Here is a 27,567-nt window from a genome sequence, read left to right as displayed (position 1 = left end):
AAAAATGATTGAAGATAGAATAAATCAAAAGTGTGTGTATCACTGAAGAAAAAAAAATACAAAACAGTAGAATGATACACAGTCTCAGTCAATTGAAGGCAGACAGTCTTGAGTCCCTGTTAATACATCAATATCCTTTTTGTAAAAGTAGGTAAATAAATATATCCAGCGTTCATGTATCAAAATTCCTGGATAAGAAATCAAAAATTAAACAAAACAGGTTATCCAACGTTGAAAAACGAACCTTGAAAGTCTTGCGAGTGAGTAATCCTTCGGTAAATAATCCACGGTAACCAGGTAACGATGAAACTAAAATGGCGGCATGCGTGCGTTTGACGTATGACGTGTTGACGTCATACGCCAGCCAAGAATCAGGAAGGGAGAGCGCGAGTGAGAACAGCACGATATCAGCGCGTTCAGCAATGGAGCTGCGTGAGGACAGCAGAGCGAGGCGGGCCACAGTGCGCTTAAGAACGGTAAGAGCAACCGTTAAAAGTCGAAGGTAAACATGTAACCTTCAAGTCTATTTTACCTTAAAACACTTGAATTTTGAAATAATCCACGATGTTAGGGTTACCTGGGAATGAGAGAAAACTTCAGCGATGTAGTTAGAAATAATCACCAGTTCAAAACGAAGGATCTAAACAAAGTCCAATTCTTTTTCTTCTATAAATCCAAGTCCAAGTCCAGACAAACAAAGTTTAAGATCCAGGAAATGCTTTTGAGAAGAAAAATCCAAAAGTCAGAAGTCATTTTTTTTAAATGAAGAGAATATTTATCATAAAATCCAAATTCCCCAAAACGAAATCCAAAGTTAAAGGTGGGTTCAGGGTTGAGTGGTGATGTGGCTTGTCCCTTCCAAGCTGCCAATCGTCGCCAGTGTTAAAAAGTGACTATTACACCAGAATAGTTCTTGTTGTAGATTTATTGGAATTACATCACCAACAGACGCCTTCAAACTCTGCCAACTCCTACAGTTCAGTAATCGTAGGGGCTCATCTAGTAGTGATTCCAGTGGAGGGTATCCCCCTAACAACAAACGCAATCAACAGCGGCCCAAATGGAACCAAGGTTACAATCAAGGCCAAATGTTCCAGGGACCGCCACAAATGATACCACCCTGGCAATACCATTTCTATCCCCAGGGACCACCACCGCAATTCTTCCCCATGAATCCCCCTTTTCACGACAGAGGTTGGGGCAGAGGAAGAGGGCGAAACCGAGGAAATCAGAAAGGGGTACAATTCCAGGACCAACAAACCGCATCAACATCGATGGAGACAAGGAGCACAACCAGAGGGAGGAGAGTTTAATAGTCAATCTCTCTTCAAGACCCCTGACCCTTACTGAGACGGATGTCCTTGAAAAGGGTTTAGGCTTTGTCCCCACCCCATGACCAGATACCTTCAATGAAATGTGTGAGGTCAAACAACTTTTCAGAAAAATACGCCTACGTGCTTACTTTGGTGAAAGACTAGAAAACGATCCAGAGGACACTGGATTACGTAAACCCTCCACATTCACCTCTACTGATGGCATGGTTCAGCCAGAAATCTTGGTCTTTGAAAAGGCAGTCCTTAAGACCTTGGAGAACAAACCCAATATACATCCCTTCAAAAACCTGTGGAAAAACGTGTTGTATAGAATCTAGGCAATGATAGTTCCATTGTCATAAAACAAGCTGACAAAGGGGGTGCCACTGTAATTCAGAATACCACAGACTATGATACTGAATGCAGACGTCAATTGGCAAATACAAACCACTACAGACTCTTGACATCAGATCCCACTCCAAGACTCACCACCGCCATCACTAGCTTGGTTGTGGAAGGAGAGACAAATGAATGGATCTCCAAGAACGAGGCTGATTTTTTACTCACTAAGGACCCGGTGGTCCCTTATTTCTACACCCTACCAAAAATTCATAAGGGTACTACCCTAGATCCTGGGAGACCTATAGTCTCCGGCATTGGCTCACTGCTTGAGCCATTATCCAAGTTTTGTGATGTGTTCCTTCAGCCCATAGTAAAGAAGATACCTTCCTTTCTCCAAGATACTGGGGATGTCCTCCGCCTCATTGAGTCCATCGAGGGGAGTGAGAGCGTCGACCTCCTCCTTACTTTGGATGTGGAGGCGCTCTACATGAACATTCCACAGCAGGCTATCCTGGAAGCAGTTGAGAATACCCTCCGGCTGGAGGATTGGATCTCACCAACGCCCATCTCCTTCATAATGGCGTGTGCTAGTATGGCATTAACTGAAAACTTTTTCCAATACGGATCCCACTTATACCATCAGATCCAGGGGACTTCAATGGGTTCGACTTTTGCCCCCAGCCTAGCCTGCATTTACATGGCTACCTTTGAAAATTAGTGCATCTACTCAGATACCAATCCCTATAGCCAGAATATCACACTATGGCGCAGGTATATAGATGATATTCTGGTCTTATGGCGAGGGGATCGGGAGAGCTGCGTAGCCTTCTGCCTGTGGATTAACTGTCAAAATCAATTCCTTAAGTTCACAGGTACAATCTCTGACACCAAGATACCATTCTTGGACCTTACCATCCATCTAAACCAAGAAGGACTGAGCACCTCCCTGTATCGTAAGGAGACCGACAGGAACAGCTTACTCCTTTTTGATAGCCACCACCCCAGAGCCCTTCGGGAAAACCTTCCCTTCGGTCAGTTCCTGAGGATTCGAAGGAACTGTACCACCACTTCTGACTATAAAAAAGAATCAGCTATGCTTCAACATAAATTACAGGATAGAGGGTATCCCTCAAGACTGATCCACAACTCACGCAAGAGAGCCCTCAATAACCCTAGAGAGGCCCTATTGGCTACACGCCAAAAAACACCTGCTGACGTAATCACATGCGTGACATGCTTCACGAAGAATTCTGCATTTCTGAAAAAAACTGTAAACAAACATTGGGGACTACTGAACACAGGGGACCTTGACATCCCGCGCCCCCGCTTTGCCTTTGAGCGCACGGCCAATCTAAAAGATTCCCTCATCCATACACGCCCCAAAAAACCAACTACCACCAATCAGAATACCCTGTGGAATCTTCCACCAGTGGTGGGGCATTATCCTTGTGGGGGGTGTGTCGTATGCCAACAGACAGTACAATGCGAAGACATTAAACTTTCAGATACCTTCACCTGGCACATGAATAAACACACAAACTGCAACAGCTGTAGATGCATTTACCTACTCACTTGCCCCTGTGGAAAGAACTACATTGGCATGACCATGAGACAAGTCAAACTAAGGATAATGGAACATAAGAGCAATATTCGGTGCTCAAAAACCCACACCAGACTCTATGAACACTATGTCCAACATGGCCACCAAGCTGACAACATCAAATGGCTGGTACTTGAGTCTCACCCCTCCATTACACAACAAGCCCTTTTCAGAATTGAACAACGATGGATACATCGCCTCCAATTAGACACACTGGGTCTCAACGATTCTGTCCCATGGACATCCCTTGCCAGATGAACCACTGGTTTTCTCTGGAACACTGTCCCCTAGTTGCCTTTGCTTTATCCGGCATTGAGATCCTTGCTGGGTATAATATATGACTGTCACACCATTAATTGAATAAACAAATTACTCGGACACTGCCATGATAATACTATCCTATATAACCCATCCATACCCAATGAACTCCAGGCATAGCACCTTGCAGCATCATAGGTATCTTTCCCTCCTCACTACATCTGACCCCCCCTTCAAGGGTCTCTGAGGGTTAGGCACTCACTCTGCAGAGACCATGAAGCACAATAATTGTGTGTACTCTATTGGAACACAGGTTGATCCACCAAGCCCAACCACTATACCAATAGGACTACCACGCTTTTCCAAACTATCATTTTTTGGTAGCTTTGGATGATCCACTCCTAGGTTGTGACCAACGCTACTTTCACGCTATTGCATTCAATTTTTGCCTTCCCACCCTACACTACTATGGGTGGATAGACAATATGTGCGTTAGTATTAACGTTGCCTCAGATTAGGAGGCATTATTTCCGTACTTAGCGTTTGGTTACTGCCTTCGCTACTAACTTTACCCCTGCTAAGATGGCCGCCACATTGTTACACAACCCACAGCGGTAGCCTCGCGCCTCACACGTCCACTGTAGCCGCGCATGCGCAGTCAGGAGCACGGATGCCACGCCCACTGACGGGGCGACGCTACACGGAAATGCGGAAGTGCGGGATACGATATTTAATCCTGGTTGCCCAGGCGAACCTGCACCAGCTGTTCCGCGCTACCGAGTGGGGCGCTTTCCGTTGGGGGTAGGTTCTACGCCCTGGCTGTTCTGATCTGAGGTAAGCGGTGTGACTTTCGCAGTGGAGTCAAGGCTGCCATTATGTGATGTGGTGTTTTTCACCTAACAGAGTCTCGTTGGTGCAACCCTGCTCTCTTACCTCGAGGGCATACCTGGAGTCATCCTGTGCACTCATTTTCACCCGTGATTTGATGGGTTGTCATCGGCTTAGCCTTACCGTGTTACCATGGACTGGCCAGGGGGGATTGTTTGGAAGGGCTCTTTACCATGAGTTGAGATAATCCCATTGTCCTACCGGGATAATGTTGACACTTTCTCATCCTCTTGGAATGTAGTTATTCCTCTCTCCCTCCCTTTGACCTTCCCCTGCTGTGTACGGGGGGGCCCCATGCACACCATCAATGGGGGTCTCTCTGGGGCACATCATTACCTACAGCTGCCTGCGATGCAGAGGCGGGTTCAACAATGAGCCGCCTTAGTCCTTAATAACAGAGGCTTATTAATGTCCACATAGCCTCTTTCTTTGACCCGCAGTTTACCTTAGCCTGCTTCCCCTGTTGTCCCACCAACATGCCATACTTCACACTCTGGAAACTACCTGTGTGGCTGTATCTGTTCCTCTCTTTCAGGTATCTTACCTTTACGAACAGCCCCACGGGAACAGACTGCGGGGCCCTTTAGGGTCACTTTTAGGGTGGGCACCAGACCAATCATCCGTTGAAATATTATGACCACTTCATCAACCCATGTTTAAGCTAACAATGTTTTGATGTACTGACAGTAGCACTGTCTCAGTACCACTGTGTAAGCTGTGGACAAACTAATTTGAGTCGCCCATTTTTGTATGATCCAGGACAGTATCCTGTCTTAATGTTATGCGTATGTGTGCTTTAACGATTACTGTGGTGACCTATGTTTTGTTGAGATGATGCCATTGTTATTGTACCTGGCTCACTTCTGCATATTTCTTTTAGGTCTCCCCTTTTAAAGCAGGACCACTTGGTCTGCTTCCTGATTGACCCAGTGAGGTTGTATCTATCTCTTCTTTTTTATCTTTCTCACGGTGTAGTACCTAGCACCCGAGGTCCTGAAGAATTGCCAGCAAGGCAAGAAACATGTTGACCTTTTTAGAGGGTTGAGTTAGTTTACTGTGCATCTCATGGTTCCTTTCTCCCCTCCCACCATTTTAAATAAGGGAGTCAGCCACGTGAATAAAGTCCCTAGTGTATTTACTCACCTTTATTAAACCTCACCATTCCCTCACGACTACACCTTCACCAGACCCCTCACACGCACTCAAACCATTGGCTGGAACAAAAGATCTCCAACAAAGAGCGCCTACGGCGCCCGTCGGACATTGCAGCGCCAGTCTGACGAGGTGCAGGAGAGCAAAGATGAAGCATGACACCTAAGCTTCTTGGTGTGTGAGGTCTCCAAGTTCCAACAAGGGAACACCCCGTTCCCTGCTCTTGCTCTAATCCAGATTCACACACACATACCTCTTTTGTTGTCCCCGGGGAACTTTGTATTCTTTTTTGCTTAATAAAACTCCTACAGGCTCCAAGACTCATATGAGATATGGAATCATGAGGAGTAAGAATGTAGAATGAAATAGAATGGCAGTATGTTGTTGTAATCTAATTTATCTTAATGCATTCTCTCAGACAGCTGCTCAGCAAGGATGAATGAGTTGTGTGTGTAGAATGTTAGAATGCCTGATGACAGTGTGATTGAATGTGTGAGAGTGCTTGCTTGTGGGGGAGAATGACAGTTGGAGAGAGTGGGATGAGCAGCAGTCATGCAGCTCCTGGTGGGATTCCCTTTACCAACTAAGTTACCTTCTTAAGATCTTCTATGGAACAACTATAGACTACAAATAAACCTCTACATGATTATACCACTTGGCTACACCTTGTCATCTATCAAGATTTAACTTACAACATTTTGGCGACGCTTGGAAACAAACCCTATGAAATCTATTGAAGGTGAGAAGAATTTAATTAAAATTACAAGACAAGAAAAGAATGCCCTTGAGGATCCCACCAGTGTCCTTTATCACACGGACATTGCAAAAACAACAAGTGATGGACCGAATGTGGATCAATGTCACACATTCCCCCAGTCAAAAGATCTGGGCCCAAATCCATCGTTTTTTTGCACTCCACACCACCCTGGGTTAGACAATGGCAATATGCAAATCAGCTCTGACCCTGTTGCCCCATGGGAACAGTCCAGTCCGAACTACAAAAGCCATGTCCTTCCCAGAACGGAATCAAGCATCCGAGGACCGGACCGGTTTCGAGGTAACACCTCTCATCAGCCTGGCTAGCTTGACTCCAAGTGGTGTGGAGTGCCTGGGACCCACGTCTGGGCATCCCCAGCGCACTTAGGGCGGCAATTGCAAAAACAACAAGTGATGGACCGAATGTGGATCAATGTCACACATTCCCCCAGTCAAAAGATCTCGGCCCAAATCCATCGTTTTTTTGCACTCCACACCACCCTGGGTTAGACAATGGCAATATGCAAATCAGCTCTGACCCTGTTGCCCCATGGGAACAGTCCAGTCCGAACTACAAAAGCCATGTCCTTCCCAGAACGGAATCAAGCATCCGAGGACCGGACCGGTTTCGAGGTAACACCTCTCATCAGCCCGGCTAGCTTGACTCCAAGTGGTGTGGAGTGCCTGGGACCCACGTCTGGGCATCCCCAGCGCACTTAGGGCGGCAATTGCAAAAACAACAAGTGATTGACCGAATGTGGATCAATGTCACACATTCCCCCAGTCAAAAGATCTGGGCCCAAATCCATCGTTTTTTTGCACTCCACACCACCCTGGGTTAGACAATGGCAATATGCAAATCAGCTCTGACCCTGTTGCCCCATGGGAACAGTCCAGTCCGAACTACAAAAGCCATGTCCTTCCCAGAACGGAATCAAGCATCCGAGGACCGGACCGGTTTCGAGGTAACACCTCTCATCAGCCTGGCTAGCTTGACTCCAAGTGGTGTGGAGTGCCTGGGACCCACGTCTGGGCATCCCCAGCGCACTTAGGGCGGCAATTGCAAAAACAACAAGTGAGTGTGTGACATTGATCCACATTCGGTCCATCACCTGTTGTTTTTGCTTTATCACACGGACAGCCCACTAAGGGCAATTCAACCCTCTTGTAATTGTGGAATTTGAAATTTTCAAACAACATTGCAGTCACATTTGAAAGTTGCTGTCTACGTCTTTTGTTTGAGCGCTACGATGGTCTGCAGCTTCTAACCAGTTTTCTCAGATTTAAAAAAAAAAGAGACCAGCGATTTGATTTATTGTTTTTTTTAAAGACTGGAATGCTGCCAAAGTCGTCATCGAAACATTGATATCACGCTGTCACACACCGCAAATCACTTTTAAAAACGTAGATAACAACATCTTCATATGCTTGAAGGTGGAAAATGAAGTACACGGGCAGGCCCACTAGATGGCACTCGATCCTCACGCTGTTAGACAATCCAAACCACAGTTAAAAAATGTAGATAAGCGATCTCCTCTACTGCCGAGCGGCAGCAAGTTTGCGTTCCTCACACTGTCAAACAATCTAAATTTCTTGGTCAAATGCAGATAAATGATTGGTAGTGATGTATTTTGGAAGGCAAGAGGCTTTGGTGTGAAACACTGACAGATAGCCTTAAACGACACAACCACGTTTCTTGCCGATGCTAACTGTTTACACACACTTCTTTTCTTTAACGCCTTCCTTTCCATTAACGATGGTAAGCATGAGGAGTGTGAAGCGCCCGTGGCAGGCTGTCCCGATAGTAATGGACACTGGTGGGGCTATACGGGCGTTCTTCTCCTTCTTTTTAAGTTCCTTCTCTTTAAATAATTTCCAGTATATGTATATAGTCTCCTAATAGATTAAAAATGTTCCCTCAGATAGAGCAAGCAGGGTTTCTTCACCAAAACGTCGCCAATGTTGTAATGTAAAATCGTAGTCATGAAGTAGTTTCATGTAGGGGTTTATTTGTCAAGATCCAAGATGGTAGTAACAGGCTCATAGCTAATTCAAGTCCAATTCAGAGCTGGTTCAGAGCCCCACCAGGAGCTGCATCTTCGCTGCTCAGCCCACTCTCACCAACTGACATTCTTCCAATCAACCAGGCACACCAACATTCCACACAGTCATCAAGCATTCCAACGTTCCATACATACACACATACACACTGGCTGAGCAGCATAAATGTAATTACTACATATGTCATAGTACAAACCAAAAGAAACATGTAATGCACATTACAACATCTGTCTTAAGCTCTTTTGCCACTCCCCTCTTCAAATGACAGGTGCCGAACTGGTTCTCTCCCCTACTGTGGTTGGACCCTGTCTAGGGCTGTCTTACGTATGAAAAGGAGATGCTCTTCCTGACATCATCAAGTAAAAAGAGGCAGTCCTTTAGTCTGCCAGCTGTTTGTGTCCATTCTCGGATAGCCCATCCTGCTAAGTGAACAGGAGTTAATACTAAAGCGGGCTCAGAGGCAACCCATTTCTTCTGAGTCAGGGTCATTAACTCTGGCAATGAAGGATGTGTATTACCACTCTGGAGGTGTGATGAGTAGCAGAACTGATTTTAAGCTATTTCCGGCTCAGGTAACCTAAAGTACATTTTTAAACTTGCTTTTCCACTCACATTATCAAGTTGTTGATTTCACCAATAGGATTTTGCAAGCCCCTAACATACTAAAATGGAGAGACTCCATGATACACTGGGCTGAAAGGGAACCATAGACACTCCTCAAAGATAATTATAGATAACTGGGTAAGTGGGAATACATCTGGGAGAGGCATTTTGAGACTCTCCGTGAGTTGACCCAAAAAACAATCGCATGAGAAACCATGAGGTCGACTAGATGCCCCTCTGAAGATCAGGAAACATTAGAATTAAATAGCCTGCTGGTAGTACCGCAAACAGGATTGTGCTTATTTTTCAACCCCTGAAGTGTTCAAAGAAAAGGGTTTGTGGATTACTTACCAAGTTTAAAAAGCTTTCATATTCAATGTAAAGTTCACAACCCACAGTTCAGATTTTTATCTTGTTTTTGATTGTTTAGAAGTACAAAGTGGTAGTGTATTACAGTAATTTCTCATTTGGGTAATAATATCCCTCATGTCAGTACTATGAATATGCTTTAAATGAAACTACAAAAAGCTAATAAAAATATTTCAGAAGAAAAACAAATAAGATATTGTAAATTAGAAAGAAATACAATTGAAAGACTTTGGTGGCATAGATGTTGGACCTACATGGTAGAAAAGTGTTTAGACCTTAAATCACTGACTGTGGCGAAGCAGTGGGACCTGGGTCGGAGGACGCAGAGAACCAAGGCGGGAGCTCAGGAGGTAGGAACATCCATCAGTGTCCGGTGAGAGGTGTGCATGGCAAGTGCCGGTGAAGTTGTGGGCGATTCTCGCTGATAAGATTTAAACTATGAAACCATGGCCGCTGATGTGCTACGTGGTAGAGAGGAGGCAGCGGAGGAGATGTTTACCGAGGTTGCTAGCATTAAGATACACAGGCAAAGCAACAACAATGGCAGAACCATCTCCAATATAAAGGAATTGTACAAAAAGACTGGAGAAGCTTATGAGGTCAGAGCAGGCCAAGTGGTGGGAGCACCGGTCCCCCTCTAAATATTTGGAGGTGGGCCGGGTTCCCCAGGGACTGCGCATTATGCTCGCTCTGAGCTACGACAACCCCAATCCCAATTTGCTAAGGTATTGGGGAGAATACTGATGGAAATACTAATTAAATATGCAGAAATAAACAGAGTTGATTTGCAGAATCAAATAGATCAATTAAACCTACAGATTGAGACCAGCGAAGGCAGTGGAGGCAATACCAAACTCAGGGAAGAAATGATCACACGCCTTTAGAAAGAGGAGGACATTATAAAAAAAACGTAAAACATTTAAGTTCCAACGGGATAAAAATGATTACGATCAGGGCCATATATTCACCTTCGCTCGTAAGTACGATGCAGCAAGAGCAGCACATAAAGGAATTAAAAACAGGATCCCAGCAGAGAATTAAGAACTGCATCATCAATGTCGGATCTAAGCCCGTTTGTTGAAACTGAGTCGTCGTCGGAGGGCAACCCTGGGGTAACAGGAAGAAGCCAATCCCAGTCACAAAAACATACATTGGCTGGGAAACTCAATTTTTTAAGGGAGGAAAAGCGCCAGTCCCTGCGCCCACGGAACCCAAATCCCAAAGCAAACCGAGGAGAAATAAAAGGCGACGCGAAAGAAGGCACAGAAGGTGCCCAAACAAGAAACCGAACAACAAGGGGTGGCGTCGGAAGTAAGGAACCCAAGGCGCCAACATGATCATTAATCTATCGGACATTAATCCCGACCAAACTGAGCAACAACTACTTACATGTTGCCCTGAGAGCAATTTCAACTACCCCCAGATGAGAGCTGTCATATATAAATTTATTAGGAAACTAAAATTACAAAAATGTCATCATCAGAGACTAAACAAAACACCAGAGCAGAGACCAGATATAGCTACTCACTAACTCAACTAACTAACTCAACCAACCAAAAATCAATCTCCCATAAAAGGAAGCCCAATGCCCCGTGGTACACTCAGGCCCTCACCGATAGCCATCGTACGTGTAGGGTCCTTGAAAGAGAGTGGAGGAAAACATACGACCCCACCTCCAAAACCCTATACATTCGGCAGAGGAAACTATATCTGTCACACATAAAGAAAGCCAAAAAAGAGTTTTTCACCGCAGCTATAGAAACAGCTAATCAAAAACAACATACCATCTTCAATATTGTTAAGTCCTTCACCCACCCCAAAGCCCTGGCACTGGAAATCCCTCCATCCCAAACTCTTTGTGACCAAATCGCTGATTTCTTTGTTGACAAAATCAATAACATCCACAAGGATTTCCCTCCCCCTGCCACCCCTCCCTTTCTTCCCAACACTGATTCACCTTCATTTTGCAGTTTTTCACCAGTATCCTTGCTTCAATCCCAGAAGGCCATCATGACCTGCCGCTCGGGAGCCCCTACTGACTCCTGTCCCCCGGCTATCCTTCATCTTCTCATTGAGGCCGTCAACCCTCTTATCAATTCCATCATCAATCAATCCCTCAGCTCAGGCACTGTTCCGGCTGAATGGAAAAAAGCCATCGTAAAGCCTCTGATGAAAAAGCATAATAAACCCCCGACAGACCTTTCCAACATGCGCCCAATTTCCCTACTCCCAGCATTAGGCAAGATAACCGAGCAAATAGTACATGCTGAGCTAAAAGCCTTTGTAGAAAACAATCATATTTTCCATCCTCAGCAATCTGGTTTCCGCTCCGGCCATTCTACTGAAACTGCTCTGATCGAGTTATCCGACACCATCAAGTTCCTGCAGGATGAGGGGAAACACGCAGTCCTCATCCTTCTCGACTTAACCGCAGCATTTGATACCATCTCCCATGCAATTCTCATCCACAGAATGCGCGAAATCGGTGTGTCGGATACCGCTCTGAAATGGATATCTTCATTTCTGTCTAACAGATCACAAACAGTCTCACTTGGCCCCTTTCTCTCCAGCGAAAGAACCATTCTATCAGGTGTGCCCCAGGGGTCCATTCTGAGCCCACTTTTCTTCAATGTTTACATGGCCCCCCTGCTTACCCTGATTGAATCACATGGCATCCTTGTAACATCTTACGCTGACGACACCCAACTTGTCGTCACCCTTGACAAAAAACTCCCCGATGCGGCTCTTAGATTCCAGAATTGCCTTTCCCAAGTCTTTGCATGGCTCAATAATAATCACCTCAAGTGCAACAGCGCCAAAACTGAGATCATACCCTTAGGCAAAGACACCCTTTTTTCTCCAAAAGATTGGTGGCCCCAACACTCTGAGGCACCTCCCAGTGCAGTCTTATCGGCCCGCAATCTGGGTGTCCAATTTGACTCGTCCCTCAGTTTTGACGACCATGCGCGCATTTCTGCAGGGTGCTGCTTTAACATCATTAGACAGCTAAGGAAATTCTTCGACTTCCTCCCTATTTCCGCCAGGAAATCAGTGGCCGTGGCTTTGATCCTGTCCAGACTCGATTATTGCAATGGTCTCCTGGCAGGTATAAAAAAGTCCACCCTGAAGAAGCTACAGAGCGTCCAGCACGCGGCGGCCAGGCTCGTTCTCGGACTTCCGAGAAGGTCCTCAGCCTCGGCGGCCCTTAACACCCTCCATTGGCTGCCCCTCCACAAAAGGATCCTTTTTAAACTCCTTGTTACTGTCTTTAAGGCCACTAAGAACACAGGCCCCTCCTATCTTGTCAAGCGCTTCCCTCAGTATACTCCATCGCGCTGCCTGAGGTCATCAGGAGCTAATCTGGTTACCATACCCAGGTTTAAGCTCAAAACGAAAGGTGGAAAAACCTTTTCACTCCTGGCGGCTAAGGCTTGGAACGGCCTTCCCCCTAACCTCAGGCACGCCCCTTCAGAAACCCTTTTCAGAAAACTTCTGAAGACTTGGATCTTCCTCCGACCCGACTCTTTGGTCCTCGCAGCCATATGATTCCCATTTCCATCAAGGTGGTTTCTTCTGATTGCTCAGCGCCAAGATGCTCCTTCCGGAGCGATAGTAGCGCTATATAAAAACTAATAAATATCAAAATATCAAAATATCTTCAGGCCTTAAAAAACGACGATCTTAACCAGGCTGAGATAGAATCCACTCAATCCTCAATTGAACAACAACACATAAACATTAGTGACACCACACAGACAGGATTCAAACCTAAATCCACGTTTGTGCCCGTAATGCCCAGAGACTCAATTGATACCTTCCATGAAATAATAAGAGCGGAAGTCAAAAAATTGAATTACAAAATTCAAAGGGAGCTTAGGAACCGAACTGCTCAGGCCCTTCCATCATTTTTACAAGATACCACTGATTTTTTAAAACAAATTCAGGACTTTGAATGGAATAATGGCTATCCGCTAATAGCATGGATGTTTTCAATTTGTATACTTCCATTCATCATAATGATGGTATAAGGGCACTTGAATATTATTTAGACACTAGACCAATCGAATTTTATTCCCACAACAAAATGCTTATTAGTTTAACCAGGTTTTGTTTAGAGAATAACTATTTTTTGTTTCACAACATGTCTATCACCAAATGAGAATTTGGCCTGATATATGATGTCTCCAATTCTGGGGGCACCTTCTATCAGTCCAAACAATCTCTTATGGTGGTGGTTGTAAGTCAACCTTATAGACAAGCTATCCTAGGGGTAGCATGGACTAAGCAGCCTTATAAGCTTAACTCAAGTGGGCATGTGAAGCCAGCTGATTTACCATATGAAATACTGTAATATCAAATGAAAGGACACCACACAAGTTATATATTATAAAAATATATGTATTTATTCTCAGAATAATCCCCACTACTCTTTATGAGTATAAGAGCACAAGTGTTTAAACAAAAGCACAGTAAAACATATGAAAGTTGCACAATTATGGATGAGGCCGGGTGGCCACTCAAACCATATATAAAAAAAGTGGTATGAGTACCCCTTTACAAACAGTGGTCAGACCTAGGGCCTGGGGAATCGCTGGGACTACTCGGGACTAGCAGTGATGAAGTGGGGAGAAGCCCGCTGGACTCGGGTGCAGCGCTTAAAGCACATGCATGCACCAATGCAAAGTCAATGGTGCGTAAAAGGTATAAAGTTACTGTTTTAGGAGTCTTCCTACTGGACTAGGATTACTAAACTTTAGACTTAGACACTAGAGGTGTGTACCAGTGTAAGAACACCGGTGTTCATAAGTTACCTCACCCACAGGAAGCGGGTGCATAGGTGCCAAAGTGTGTCGGGTTTCGTCACGCAGGTCGATGGTGCCTGGAGATGAAGATGTTGCAGGCGTCCAGGAGGGAAGTGTCCGGTGTGATCCAAGGGTGGATCAAAGATGTAGAGTACCTGAAAGCAGAGGGGACAGAGTCTGGGTCACTAGCCAGTGACCAGGAAGGAACCAGGAAGGAACCAGGCGATGTCGGGCGCAATCTGGTGGTTGTCGAGAAGCTTGTCTCCGCTGCCACGTGGACTCTGGGGCACCGAGGATGTCCTGGAGTGAATCACGAGCTGTCCCACAAAAATTCTCGCTGTCGGCTTCCAGATTGGAGCTAACAAGCCTTGGCAAAGGCAACCCACGCAGGATTTGAAGATCGCTTCTTTCTCGGACTAGGAAAGTCAGAGAGGGTGCTCCCAGTGCTTAATTTGTGCCAGTGCTTTCCGGTGCTTAGCACCGGCACTTAATTATCAGGGCCGGGTCTACACACAATGCAGCACTTCATTGATTTTGATAGCGCTGCCCTGCACAGAGTGTTACTGTTAGGGTTGCTTTTGTTATTTAACTTGAAGTAACGTAACAGTAACACTGAGTGACTACACAAACTGCCAGGAAGGGTCCGACTTGGAAAGCAGCCCTGCTATTGTCATCTTCATCATGAGTCATCATGAGACTCGGCGTCGGGAAAACTTAAAGATAGTGTGCTGCTCCTGGAGTTGAATGTGAAAGTGAAACAGAATGGTGGACTCTGGATCGTCACGCACTGCTGGGGGCGCGCGTGTATGTGTGCAGGTGCCTCTGACCTGTGTGCCCCGGAAGGGGGTGGGCGGCGGCTGCTGACAGCTTTCGCTCCCTGCAGACTCCAGGAAACAGTCATTAACATCGGAGGCTGCTCTGAGAGCCAGTCGGTGCGCAAATGCTTCATTGCCATGCTTGCTACTATAATGTTGCAAAACTGCAGGCAGAGTGCTGGCTGATTCCTGCCGCAGCGCTGACATCACGTGACATCAAGACGCACCCAGTTAAAATGATTGGGACCCCGGGGCCTGCCCTCTCAGACACAATTCGTACGTTAACTCATTGGCTGCCGCTGAGGCTGGCAGTACGGCGCCTGGTGCGATTTATTCACATCCTGGCGCCAACACTCTTGAAGTGCCGTAAACGGGCTTCTGACGGCGGCCGCCTCTCCCAAAGATGCTGTGCCACCATTTACTGTGTGATTTGAGGCATTGTGGAGTCTCCGTTCTACTACCAAGTTGCCGAAGTTCATTTGGCTAAGGTCAGTGGGGGGAGAGAGTCAAATGTGGCGGGGGCTGGGTAAGGAGATTAGCCTGAGAGCAGAGTGCTCATTGTCGTCACTGCGGCTATTGATTTAATCACACTGCTTAACAAGCCCTGTCGGAAAAGCGTGAAGCTACCACAGGGGCAGGATGTTCGAAGAAATACTTTCTTTCAGGAGTTTGACTGATGTATGTTTGGTAATCCGGTGTTGGCTTTGAGAGTCTAACAGCAGGCAACAATAGAGCAGCTGAAATACTGACTACCGAAATGTCTATTGCTAATGTGTAGGCAGTGATTTTCCAGGCTCGAGCTGGTTTATGTGCTGCGCAACTGGCTAAACTGAGGGAGCAGTTTATATTAGCTTTTGTGTCTGGTGCGAAAATGTTATTGATTTTCAAATCACGCTTGCGACTTAGTAATTTTGAGTTTAATGTTGAATTGAAAAGTATAGTTCTTCCATTTAGCTGGTCACATCATACAGTCAATTAAAGGGTAAAAGTTGTTGCTTATAGCGTTGAGTTCGCAAAACTTTACCAATACCTTTAAAGTTAACCACAGGCTACATCTGTGTGTGGGAGGAGCCCCTGCCCCTGGGCATGTCTGTTATTTCTGATATTTATTTCCCTGGTCTTCATTACTTGATGTCACTCATAGTTGTTGAAAAGTCACTCATAATTACACTGACATTTTGAAAATGTCACACTTGGCAATCTGAAACCTTGGCAGCTATGGTGGGGGTTACTGTGTGATAGTGTGAAGTAGTGCCAGGAAGAGGGTACTGAGTGACATCACTGGCAGAGTGCCTGCTACAGTGCTACTGCCTCGCCTGGGACGGTGTACTAGCCTAGAGCAGTGTTCTTCTGTCATGCCGCGGCAAACTTTAAAAAGCGTCCGGGAAGGCGCCAGGCGGGAAGCATCACGCAGGGCCCATTCCTGACTCCCGCCTAACCGTTAAGAAACCACTGAGTCAGTCAATAAGGCAGTGAGTGTCCTGGCCGACCACCTGCCCTCCACGAGTACAGCACAGTTAAATTAACTTAAGGACTAAGTAGTAGACAGTAGCCATGATGCCAAGAATATGATATGGGGTGGATTTTCGTTCTGCGGTGGGGTCGGATCAGGCTATAGTCACCTCAGACTTTGCTCCTCTCTGGCATGTCAAATGGGTTGTCAGCAAGACTCAGGAATAGCAAGCTGATGCTTACTTGTACCATTATTCCAAAAATCCATGAATATAACACACTGGTCATGTGAGATGTCAGGCATAGAGGATGACTGTGCGGCGCACTTGTGCTGGGAAGAGAAGTAAGCACCATCTTGAACCTGGCAAAGGATAGGATTGTAACTTTTATTGGGATTGCGCTGCCGCAGGCATAGCAATATAGACTCTATGACCACAAAAACTTTGTGGATGCAAATGAGATTATAATTGTACTCAAATTGCGGGAGCTAATTGCACATTCACTATTCGTTTTTTTCTATTTAATTGTGTGTAGAGCTTCCCTGCCGAGACTCAAACCTGGTGCCCCAGCAGTAGCACCAATGTTGGCAGCTCTGGCCGTTATGACTTTAATTTCTATTAGTGCAGCCGTGCACTGCACTTTTCACCTCTACACCTTCATAAATTTTCTCCCACAAAATGCAACATAATCATGATGAGGCCCGAAGTTGGTCTGAATCTTCACTGTGCAGTGTGCAAACCTCAGACATACGTTTTCATTTATGTAGTGCACACCACACACTAACATGCCAGTTACTACTTTAATCATGTCCTCCTAGTACCACGCCATGGCACACTGCTGTTATGCACCAAGGTACCTGTTAATTTATCTCCGTATTAGCCTGTCGAAGGGAGAAGAATGGAAATTATACTGCAAATCGTAACATAAAGTATACATAAGAACTTGTAAAGCGCACGCTTTACCCAAAGGTATCTTGGAGCTGAACAACAGGTCGTTATAGTTACCCAGCTCAATGGTACTCATTTTATCGACCTCAGAATGATGAAAGGCATGGGACCTGCTAGGATTTAAACCTGTGACCAGACAGACAGAAAATTAGAACCTCTAACTTTGGTGGATGACGACGCCCATGGCTCCATTCATTGCCTGCCATTTGAGCTGTTGCAAGTTTTAGCATTAATCCACATATTTAGGCTTCATTAAAATATTAGTGAGTCTGAGGAATTATCTTCACTCTCTTTTGAATGAGAGATTAATCACAGACAGCGGATTAAAAAATGGTCCATATATGCCCAACTTTACCCCGAATGAATGACTAAGCTGAGCTTTTGTTTTAGGTCTGACTCCAAATATTATTCATGGCTGTGTACCTTCTCTTTGCTGTCCTAGAAATCTGCTCTTCTGAACTGCTGATTCAGTTTATTTACTTGCTAAATGCTAAATCTTCTAATGATAACATTCCACATTTTGTGTAAAATGGCCGTGTAGGCACACACAGTTGCCATCCAAAAACTTGACAGGCCTCATGCCTGTTTTAATCTGCCAAAATAAAGAAACATTTTATATAGCCAAGGGCACGATTCCAACTTTAAAAAGTACAGCTAAAAGTCAGCATGTTTCGGGTAACAGTTTCTTCAAAAGCCCACCTTTCTCTTTGCATAGCTTATTTGGAGCTCTCTCATCATGCCCTTTGTACCTAAATCTAACTGCTCCCTTCAGGTCGTACTTGCATCAAAGACAAGTAAAATGACATCCACCCCATGGCATTTCTATGGCTGTGTGGTTTGTCACTTAATTCTGGTAATACTCCTGTCATTAGAAAAGCCAGATGACTCAATACAATTATTAGCATATCACTGATTTATTTATTCGAAGTACTAGCAGTATATTTTTTAGGTTGTGAACATCATCATACAGAAGCTTCGTTTTTGGAATGAGATGTGTAAAATAGCTGTCTTTAAAAGCATAAGCTTATTCAGTACAGTATAACAGAAAATGACCGTTTGTAATATGTGCTAAGCATTCTGATACTCCAGAATTGTCCTTTCCCCAAATCAGCACATAGAGCACTGAAATATTCCCTTTTCAATGCATTATGATTTTAGAAAATGTATTCCCAAATTGTGCTGAAATGCACTTTTGATGTAATCTTTTAAAAAACGTTCACAGGGCATAGGAACCTCCTACCAAAATTTTACTATGGGGAAGGCTCCCTTGCTGAAATTCAGATCAGGTATTACATCTGACTTTGAGCAGTGCCAGTTGAAGATGTGGGTGGAGCTAATAGAGTAAGTGGGTGGAGCCAGTTGAGGAAGTGGGTGGAGCCGGAGAAATGTAGGTGTGGCCTCCGACAAACGTTTGAGCACCTGCACTTCATATTTTACAAATTAAGCACTGGGTGCTCCTTTTCAGGGGAGCCAGGGCCAGTCTAGAGAAACCGGACTGGCAGTGTAAATTCAAGGGTTCGTCGGTACTGGGGCCACAAGCCAACGGGCAAGCGACCGGATCAACGCGTCGAGCAGAAAAATGCAGAATGGCCCCACGCAGCACTCGGAGAGTGTGGAGGGGTGAGCTTTGGTGCAAAAGCGGCTCGGGCTGGGGTTCTCAAACCCCAATGCACAGCATCGAGGGAGCCTCGGGAGCTGCACGGTCAGCGCTTTGTAGTTTTTCCAAGATGGCTGTCACCACGCTTCATGTCGCCTCCACGGGTCTCAGCTCTGCAGGGACTCTGGATCGGGCTGTTAGAAGGCAGGCACGCTGGGCCTTGTTGATCTCTGTCGCTCGAGTTCCGGCGGGAACTGCAACAAAGCAAACGTCGAGGTGCTGGATGGTACCTGTTTACACAGAGTGGTCACTCCTTGACCACAAGGGAGATTCTTCAGTCTTCTACGTCGAGTAGGATGTCGAAGGGTCCAGAGTTTCGTTTCATAAGTTTCAGTCAGGATAATCTGAGTGCTTGGGCACTGCTCCCACCTTTATTCCAAACTGGGGGGCTGGATTACCTGCTAGGTCCCTCCTATGGGTGGGGCCAAGGAAACCACCCCCTTTCTCTTTGTCCAGAGTCGCGCTGGGACTGGGGCTGGTGTGCCCCAGAACCAGTTTGACTGGATTATGCAAGGGGAAGCCTTGTGCTCCCCAGGCAGTGTCTAGTTTCTTTCAACCCTTCCTGCTACAATCCACTATCTCCTGTCTGGGGTGGTGTGACACCTCCCTGTGACAGGAAACCCTTTGTCCAGGCCTCCTCTGCTTAGTTTCGGTCAGCCGCAGGAGGTCAGACTCGTGTCTGTGGCAGCAGCATCCATTTTGCAATGCTGGGGCTCTGGTTAGGATTAACCGCGTTTTAGTAAAGTAACATGTCTTCTCCCTCTAGAAGGGTGGAATGCTACCCCCGTTGCCAGGACAGGCGAGTGGGTAGTATTCCAAGTTGTATGACACCAAACACGACATGTTTTGATAAAGCCAAACCAAAGTTAGCACATAACCGCGAGGATTATAATGCACTTAAGAGTATATGGTATGGCATTACCTCGGAACAGCTGAGGGAGTTGGTCCCGACAGCTGCAGACAGGCTCAGCCCATGCTAGAGCACCATCTCACATAAAACCACGCACTCTGCCTCCAGGATTGTTAAGGCCTTCCACAGGAGTGACTGATAGGTGTATATGTGTCCAGATAGTTTTAGATATAGGTATACTATATCTAAGCAAGGGGTGATTACACCACCTTGCCCCATGTGAGTGATCAGCCTGTTGTGTCAATTTTGGATAGCCAGCCAGGGGTGGCAAAAGATATGCTGCAGCCCCTGGTAGGCCTTGGATGCACCTATGCCCTGGGCACTTATAGTGCACTGTACAGGGGCTGATAAGGTGACCCAAGCCAATTTAGTTAGGCACCTAAGGTACATGGAATCCATTTTAAAGAGAGAGCAGATAGCCTGGGGCCCTGACTAGCAGGGAACCAGGCCAACTAAGTCGAAAACCAGCTAAACACAAGGCAGAAAATCTGGGGTAACCATAGTCAGGTATCCACCTTCCTACACAATGGGAGCAAGTTTTTCCCCTAGCTACGCCTGCCTGCATATGGGGTGGTGGGAGAGAATGATTTTAACTACTGTATATGCCGAGACCATGGCACAAAATGTGGTCAAATGGGTCCGCTACATTGATGACCTGTTTGTGGTATGGTGTGGGGACTCAATGCAGAGGAGTTCATAACTAAGTAAAATTGCAATGAAATAAACCTGCACTTTACGTACAACAGAAGCAACAGTTCCTTCACCTTTTTAGAAGTTGAATTATATTTGGCCAATATGAAATTAGAAACAAAATTACATTGTTAACCCAAGGCAGGAAACACACTACTTTATTCCACTAGCTTTCAGCTCAGACAAACCATCTGCAGTATTTGCTGCAGGGAAAAAGAAATAGTAGCAGCACAGGAGGAATGCAAATCAAGTTTTTTGGATAGGGGTTATTACAAACATATAGACGATGATGCCATTCGACGTACCAGGGCACTGTCTCACAAAGACTTGCTCCTTAAACCATTACGGGGCAAAAATAAAGTAATGCTCAACACAGGCCCAAATAATAACAACCCCAGACTTATCCTTATGTATAATAAGCAGAAGGACAGTCTAAACAAAATCTTTAAAAACAACTGGCATCTAGTGTTAAGTGATCCTGTATTGGGGAGAAACTTCCACACACCCCCACTATAACATGTAGAGGGACCCCTATCACTAGTGATTTCAAGGTCAGTAGTAGTCCAAAGATCAAGACAGGCTCAAGTTGGCTGACAGAACGTAAAGGTTTCGTCAGATGCTCCACTTTCAGGGCTTGCAAACATGGGGTTAGCAAGACTACTTACTGCCAGCCCTGTAAAATTGACACATTTTTGACTTGCAAATCGGAATTTGCTGTCTATGAGCTGGAGTGCTCCTGTGGACTGCAGTACGTGGGGAGCACAAAACTGCAAGTCCACAAGACAGTGCTCCAGCACTTGAGAACCATGACTAACTCTGATGTGACCTACCCTGTGGCATGCCACTTTTATGGAGATCCATGGCAATAACCTGGATAAATTAAAGTACTAGGTGATAGATGCCGTCCCGCCATTAAGACGGTGTGGCAATGGATAGTGGGGTTGTCAGCATCATCCATGTAAGCAATATTTCCATGGCCCTTTATTATCGGGCTTGTCAGAGGTTAAAATTAATGCATTTTCAAAGAGGGCTGCAATATTCTCAGTTGGTCCTGTTAGATGAAGAGACATTTCTTGGTGGATCACCCATATGAACACCTGGACAGCAGAATGATTTTTCCCTCTTCGCCAAATCTTGTTTTAGAATCCAATGCAAGTCTATGGGGATAGGGCGCAACGTGAGGCACCTACTGGACTGGACGAAGATGGGTTAGGAGAAAGTTATCATGGCACATAACGTGTTTTGAATTTCTTGCAAGCTACTGTTTAATTCAAAGCTGGATAAAATACATACTACAATCCACGGTTGTCCTTCGCATGGACAATCGGACAGTTCTCAGATACATCAACAAGCTGGGGAGGGGGACTCAATTGAACCTGTTTGCTGAATTGGCAAAGGTAGTGTAGGAGTTCCGTCTCTGGCAGGAAATATCACTTGTAGCTGAATACATGATGGGGGACTGTGAATCTGGTTTTGGATTGGTATTCATGGAATATGTCAGGCAGAAGCGAATGGAAGTTATATTCCAATCTGTTCAGGGAGCTGGAAAGTCTTTCGGATCTATTGTGCATATATATATTTGCCTCCAGATTTACTGCTTAGCGGGGCAGATTCTTCAGTTAGAGACCAGCTACAGGGCTGTTGCCCAAAGATGTGTTCCTACAAAACTGGGGGGGAGGTATAATGAACCCCTCCCAACCAACAGAATCTCATCTATCCCTTACTCCCTGGTCCGCCGCGGGGTCTCCTGATTGTGCGGAGGAAGATCTGGGCTCCATTCACGACTTATAAGCGTGGATGCTGTTTTGCTGGTAGAAGGGTTAGCGCTTTAGTCGATCTCTACTTCTGGTGATACAGGATATAAATGCAATGATGCGCCAGATGCGCCAAGGGCGCGCCTAAGCAAGCCTGTCTGTGCCCGTCCGCGCCTATCCGGGTCTAGGGGCCAGGAACTCTGGAAAAATCACCAGAATTAAATATACTAAAGAGGAACTGCTTGGCCGTAACTTATTTAAACAAGGGAGTTGCGAAATAAGTTGGGATTTTATGAAGGGAATACCGAGCGTAACAGAATGTGATCATTGCAAACAAAGATGGATTATTCCAAGCATTATAGGGAGGACAAACAAGTCGGGTAACAGGTTGGAAACTCCCCAGAACTGGAATTTGGGATTGATCAATAGCAGATCATTACCAAAACACACAACGGCACTCCGCTTATTGATAGAGGACTCTGAATTAGATGTCCTGTTTTTAACGGAAAGTTGGCTTAAGGAACACTTGTCCCCTGATATAGTCATGGCATTACCACCAGACTATGATATATACAGGTTGGACAGAGGGGGCCAGATAGGCGGTGGATTAGCTATTCTCTCAAAAAAAAGAGTATAAATGTACAACGGAACCGCTAGCTCTGAAAGGTTGCTAATGTCTCCTCTTTTCAATACAGCTATCCCCAACATGCACTCTTTCTGGTCTTTTAATCTATCAACCACCAGGTCCATACGGGGAGTTCTTAGAAGAATTACCCGAACTGATGGCAAGTCTCTCACTCAAGAAGTCCTATATTTCGGTACTTGGGAATTTAAATCTTCACAAGGAGGACAAAAACCACCCAACCGTAAAAAGACTTCCAACAGACTTAGAAAGCTTACAACTGACTCAGCTGGTGGTAACAGCCACACATGTTAAAGGTCACACGTTGGACGTGGTAATCTCCAATGACCCTGACTTGGCAGTAGCCACTCCCATACCGGTACCATGGTCAGATCATCATTTTATCCCTTTCAATGTACGAAAATCAGGGAATGGGCATAGAGACACCACCTCTAAAACCATAACAATGAAAAGGTGCTGGGATAAGATCAACCCGGTAGTATGGGAAGATATTTTAATAAACTCCTCAGGCTCAAATTCAGAGAAGCTGGAATTGGTGGAAAAATGTTATTCACAATGAGAATCTTGGATTACACAATCCCTAGATATAGTAGCTCCTAAGGTTGCCCATAAACCTAAGACCAGAAAGCGAGCAGAAGGAAGGTTTAACCCTCAATTACTGGTGCTAAAGAAAAATTGTAAAAAAAATTGAAAGGGAATGGAGAAAGAACTATGACCCCCAACTTAAACTGAAGTATAAATTAGCTATCAAAAATTATCATAACAATATTAAATTGAGTCAAGCAAAATTCTATGAGGAAAAGATTAGAGGTGCACAGAATTCAGCAAAGGAACAGTTTACATTTATTAGGGCCCTGAATAATTCACCCATTAATAGTGGTCCTTCCGATACTTCAGAGGGAAGATGCAATAAGTTGGCCTCATATTTCCTCTCAAAAGTCACAGATATTTATAGCTGTTTCAAAACAGATGGAGACTATGCAATAGAACGGGAATCTAACCTTGAACTAGCCCCCTTGCAACAGGTAGCCAACAACTTCCCGAGTATGGAACAGAGGGATTAGACACCCTATTGGAGACGTGAAGTCTGGATCAACTTTGGATCCAGCACCTCCACATATTCTTAAAATAGTAGGGCACATTATTGCACCTACCTTATTGTAGGCCATGAATCTGTCACTTGAAACAGGCATAGTCCCAACAGCATGGAAGCATGCAGTGATAAAAAACCCTTTTGAAAAAAGCCAAAGCGGATCAGTCACAACCTGGAAACTTTAGCCCCATCTCCCTCCTACTATTTGCTGGCGAGCTATTAGAGAAATACGTTAATACACACCTATCGGAATTTCTAGAGATTAATCAATGCTTACACCACTCACAGATGGGATTCAGGGCACAGCATAGTACAGAAACTGCCCTGTTAGTAGTGGTAGAGAAGCTAAGACAATCTTTAGATCAGGGGAAACCAGCCGCATTTCCCTTACTGGATCTGAGCGCGGCTTTTGATACAGTGAATCATTGTATATTATGCAGAAGGCTCACAGACATTGGGATTAGGGGAATGGCACTTAAGTGGGTGACATCGTTTCTCACCGATCGAACATTTCAAGTACAGGAAAATGCTATTCTCTCCAAAACCTTGTCCCTGAAATGTGGCGTCCTGCAGGGCTCGTCATTAAGCCCAACACTTTTTAATGTCTATGTGGTGCCACTTGCTTAAATCGGATTGGATTTTGATATATCCATGACCTCATACGCTGATGATACACAGCTGATCATCTCCATCAACACAAATAATTGTAAGGACGGTGAAAGACTATTCTCTTGTCTAGTAAAAGTTAAAGACTGGATGACAGCAAGCTGTTTAAAGTTAAAGAGTGAGAAAACTGAGCTATTGCTCCTTGGGAATAAAGCAATACCCAGACCAATCATAGATTGGCCTACATGCCTAGGTAAACCACCTATTTCCGCAGAAACAGTAAATAACATATGTTTCTGGCTAGAAACAAATCTTTCTATGGTGACACAGGCCAAGAAGATCGCTGCAACGTGTTTCGGACTTCGTAAAAGTCTGCGCAAAATCTTAGACAGAATTCACATACAGTTAAGAAAAGCAGTGTGCACTCTCTTGTCACTTCGCGATAGGATTATGGGAACTCATTGTTCTTGGGAGCACCCAAATATGTCATTAAGAAACTACAGGTGGCCCGGAATGCAGCCGCAAGACTGCTGTGCAACATTCCGGTACGGGAATCAGTGGAAAAGTGTCTACTTAAATTACACTGGCTCCTGGTAGAGGCCAGAATAACATTGATGACACTGGTCATTACTCATAGAGCCAGCATAATAAAGGCCCAAAAAAATTTAAGAACTTAGTCTCGCCCTATATCCCCAAGAGGGGAAACGTTGTTTACGACGCAACTTTTAACAAGCAGTGCTATTACAACGCAGACTTTTCCAATACAACGAATTACACTGGGGGCCGCTCTAGGATAGGGAATTGTTTTAATTTACTATCCAACACCTTCCCTAGTGTCCACGGTGACTGGTGTTGGAATAGTAAATTAAAATATTCACTATCCAACACCCCTTAGTGTAATGCTTTGTCATGGGATGTGTTTTAAAACTTGCGTTGTTACAGCATGCGTGCTAAAAGCATGTGTTGTAACAACGTACATCCCCCAAGAGGCAGCTGTGGTCTAGCATGGAAGATCATTTGAATCAGACAAAGGTTAGGAGAGAAAAATGGGGAGGGCAATATTTTTTCCCACCTAGCCCCAAAATTGTGGAACGTGCTACCATTGGAATACAGACGGATCGACAGGGAACTTCAGTTCCGCAAAGAGATTAAGACCTGGCTGTACAAGCAATATCTTTAAGGCCTGGCCAGCCCGCACTTAGAATCTGACCGCTAGCCCTGGGAAGCCTATGGGTAGCCATGCGCTTTACAAGTCTCCTATAATAATAATAACAATAATAATAATTGTCATGATAGCGCAGACATTGACTCAGACTCGCAGACAAAAGGAGAGGGTTGTGTCAATCTTGGTTTCCCACTCGGCCGGAACTCATGACAAGACTGCACTGTGCAGTTGCCTGTTTTCCCTCAGATGTTGCGGAACCCCCTACGGCCAGTGTCATATGTTAGTTCATTATAACAAAATGGCCTTGGCAGATTGGAATCTTTCAGATGTTTACAGATGTGCCAGGACTTTTACATGCAACTTCAGTTTACATCCAAGCCTCACAGGTCGCCGGCACTGTCAAGGCTTACAAGTCAGGATGGGGCTTCTGGTGTTTCTGGTATCTGGGAAGCCATTTGGATACCATTTCAGCAGGTACTGTAGGGTTAACCAACTTCTTGGCATGTCTAGCAGCAGGGAGAAAGTCTATCAGACCATTAATAATTATAGGTTGTCATTTAAATGGGCCATAGAAAGTGGATGGTAAGCCAACTAGTAAGTATCCTTTGATCTTTAGGTTGTTGAAGGGTATTAGGTAAATCAACCCTTCTAAACCAATGTGCACAGCAATGTTTGTGGGAATCTGGTAATGCACTTGGGGTAATAATGATTCTTTGTTAATTAAGTGGTTGTCAGCTAAGTTGCTTTTATATTTAGTCTCTTTTAAAAGGATGTCAGACGTCGGAGCATTGGACATCACGGCTATGCAGTTCACACCTACAGGGGTTCATTATGGCATTTCCGGAAGGAAAAAATGCCTCCTCCAATATGGAATTTTCTAATATTGCTAAGCACCCCAGATTCTGTGTGGCACGATGTCTCCACCAATATATTGGGTTACTGAAGGGTTGCAAACTCCTGTGCCTCAGTTACTCATAGCTTTGTGGAAGACTTTCCCTCTTGTTATTCGCACAACTTTAATTTCATGGCTTAAGCTGGTGATGGTGAGAGCAGGGGTAGACACTTCCACTTACGGTGCACAAGGGTGCCATGGCACCTAACGCGTTCTGGGCAAGGCTACATTGGAGGGCATCTTGAAGGTCACAGATTGGTCAAGGGTTTCTACTTTTAGAGCCCTTTATTGTACACCTGAAGTTCATGTGGCAATGTCTGTACTTACATCACTTTGATCATGCACAATAGAGCCTCTCCACCCGATAACTGATATGTCTTTGTAGTTTCCTGTACCTTTGGAGCACCAAATCTGGCATTGATCTGGCGAGTGGATGTGGCCTCCATCAAAGCCTTGGACTACAGTGGACGTAGACCTCTGGACTACGGATGACATTCGGAACGTCCAAGAGAATGTAATGTGGCTCCTGGTATGTTTTTAGTCTTCTGTTTCATCCATGGACTGACACTTTACCTCTGGACGCATCAAGTAAATGTAACCCTTTTATAGTAGGTACCTGTGTTATGTATTTTCCTGTGGGGACTACAGGATATTGAGAGTTGCAGTTTTTGTTGTTGTAGTGATGTGATTAGTAAACAGTAAGAGAAGAGAGAATGACTAATATTCTTCTCTGTTGTCTTTAGTAAAAGCAGAACTCTCCTTAACAACTGGCTAGGAAAATCTGCAATTCAATTACGGT

General features: G+C 45.0%; 1 pseudogene; it reads left to right on the top strand.

Annotated features, from left to right (window-relative positions):
- Window positions 1-422: 422 nt before the first annotated feature.
- LOC147732482 (homeobox protein Hox-A3 pseudogene) overlaps window positions 423-27,567 on the top strand; it is a 70,390-nt pseudogene continuing 43,245 nt past the window's right edge.

The sequence above is a fragment of the Lissotriton vulgaris genome, chromosome 2_1 (genome assembly GCF_964263255.1).
Source record: "Lissotriton vulgaris chromosome 2_1, aLisVul1.2, whole genome shotgun sequence".
NCBI classification, from domain to species: domain Eukaryota; kingdom Metazoa; phylum Chordata; class Amphibia; order Caudata; family Salamandridae; genus Lissotriton; species Lissotriton vulgaris.
The sequence above is the reverse complement of the archived record's forward strand: the minus strand, read 5'-3'. Positions and strand labels throughout refer to the sequence as shown.